At 38.7% G+C, this 2,749-nt stretch overlaps 1 protein-coding gene across 2 annotated transcripts in view; it reads right to left on the reverse strand.

Annotated features, from left to right (window-relative positions):
* dhx36 (DEAH (Asp-Glu-Ala-His) box polypeptide 36) overlaps positions 1–2,749 on the reverse strand; it is a 31,446-nt gene that overhangs the window by 13,557 nt on the left and 15,140 nt on the right. The gene's annotated exons all lie outside the window — the stretch shown is intronic.

The raw sequence follows: 2,749 nt of genomic DNA on the forward strand, positions 1-2,749 counted from the left end.
AAAATAAAAAAATAAAAAAAATAAAAAAAACAGTAAGCGTGTGTGTGTTTGTGTGTGTTTAAAAAAAAAATATATATATTTGTCGAGGTTAGCATGCTGAACATAGCTGGTAATTACTGCATTATTCTCTACAGTATAACAATATATATTGAACGCTAGTAAGTAATGCTTAGTGTTAGCATTTGGAAAATATGATAGTGGTGACTGAGGAAATTTAGAGCTTCAAACTAACTTTTTCCACCACCTTCCCAAAACGAGGGGAGTGCTAACATCATTCCACAGCAGCCACACTGACATGGCTGCCTGCAGCTGTTTCTGCAGACATTTTTTGTAGATTGTGATTGCAGGTGTCAGCCAATGCAGATTATCTCAAAATATTAGATATCGACCAGATTAATCAGTGCATCACTATAAAATGTTGTCTAAAATTATAAGAGTTTTCTCATTTCGTGATTTAGGGCAGGGTCTATCTGATCAAGATCAGGATTCTGATGCCAATGCTGGCAGTTTTTAATAGTCAATGCTACAAAGATATTTCAGTACTCAAAATGTAGTGAGGTTTGATGCCAGGCTCTAGAATTATTAACTCATATAATGAAAGTAAAAAAACAAAAGCAACAGGGTATCTTGAAAGGTGTTAAGAAATATGAGCCTAACCTTTGACACAAATATGAAGGCTGCAATTTATGACATACATGTGCAGATCAGATTGTACAAATGTTTCCAGAGCAGCATCTAAGAAGAATGTTGTATGCACCATGCTGAAAGGGTCAGAGATAGATAAAAAGGCAAATGTGTCTTTGATGATTTTTTTAAAGGCATATATATCAACTACAGACTAAAAATTATTTAAAAAGCTCTAAACTTTGGAAACCTGAGCAAAATCCAACTGTAATGTAATGCTATTTTACAAAATCAAAGACCTAAATTTAGGATAATATTATGCTGGTATAATATAACCCACTCTTTAAAAATAACTGTTGAACTCATTGTTCATTTACTGAGAGGAATGAATGGGAGATGAAGAACAGCCATAAAAAGTAGCTTCTGGGCCTTGAGCATCCCTGCTTTTAATTAAAGCTAATTATTATTACCAGTGCTCAACCACTGGCACCCACATGGGACTGTATATGTGTGTTAATGTTTGTGCATGTGTATGCAGAAGAGAGAGGAGGCGGCGAGAGATGCATGCAGTGTGCCTACTTAGAGCATGACAGAAATGCATATTCACACACACATGCAATAAAGAAAGAGGCTACCATTAATTCCAACTAAAAATGAAGTAACAGTACAGTAAGCTTTTTTGGCCTACGATTTAGCACGCACACACACCAAACCACCCACACACACACAGTTACACCCAGCAGGTGTTCATTAATGCCTGCATGTCAGCCCCCTAGGTGTCTAATCACAGACCCCTGCAACATAATTAACCAATCATCACAGTTGAAAGCCTGGCAGACAGCCCGTATCCTCAGTTCAGAATGCCGTCACGGCAAATCAGCCAGTTCCCTCTCGGCAGTTTCACAATACCGTGGCGAATCAGCTGGGCGACTGGCTCAGGGTGGCCATGACTGATAGAGATATGGCTTCATATGGGAAGGGATAATTATTCTGTATCTACATTTGACACCTCATTCTGGGCCTTGTGTTCCTCACAGACAGCCACAAACTAACAAATAAGTTAAACTAGTTCCACTTCCATTATTCATCAAGACAAGTGAGGCAAAGTGTGTCAATTATTTCCCCTCACCCTTCTAATCTAGCACTTAATTTCCAAAAGTGTCCTCACCTTATTAATCTCCTTTTAACAGTGACTACGTTTACATGCTGTCAATATTCGTGTTATGTTCGGGTTAAGGTCACTATTCGGGATAACCCGTTTACATGCGTGAGCAGAGAGAGTTACTCCTGTATACATGGAATTTGTAATCAATTGGCACTACCCCGATGTAAACGGCGACGCACGGTTAAGGTCTGGACGTACGGACAACCTTAAGACGCAATATGCGTCATTTCCGATTTTTTCGGTCACCTTCTTGTAAATGTCAGTATCTCTGTACTTTCTACCATCAACAAAAGACATTATATTCATGTTTTTGACAACATGAATTAAAAAATTGGTTTCCTCCTCGCTCCAGAAGTACGGTGCTGTGCTGCGTCTCGCCATGTTTACCTTGTTTACTTCCGTATACTGCATGCGGGCTTGGCGCATACAAGAAGTTCCTCTACTCTACTATTCCTTGCGAATAGAACATGCGCAGAACACAAATCACTATGGGGATATGCCGATACGCGTTTACATGACCAAAAATTCGGGTTAGAAAAGGGGTACCCCAGCTATAATATCCCGGTTTTTAAAATCCGGGATATGAGCATATTCGGGTTTTTGCCGGTGTTTACATGGCCGTTCGCGACCGGGTTATTGCTAATATCCCGGTTTTGAAGGGGTTATTGGCTGCATGTAAACGCAGTCAGTGACAATAAGCTGCAATGAATGATATTGATTATGATATTCTATCCCACTGTGCAGCTCTGTTTCACACATTTTGACTTTGTGACTGACCAGAAACAGTTGTAAAATACAGTACACACAAATTTGAACAGGTAACGTTACTGAAATAGTGACCAATATGTGCCCTATATATATATATATATATATATATATATATATATATATATATATATACACACACACACACAATGTAGAACAACATACATGAGTCACAAGAATAGCAGCATTAGTCCA

Source organism: Micropterus dolomieu, linkage group LG17 (genome assembly GCF_021292245.1).
Source record: "Micropterus dolomieu isolate WLL.071019.BEF.003 ecotype Adirondacks linkage group LG17, ASM2129224v1, whole genome shotgun sequence".
Lineage (NCBI taxonomy): Eukaryota > Metazoa > Chordata > Actinopteri > Centrarchiformes > Centrarchidae > Micropterus > Micropterus dolomieu.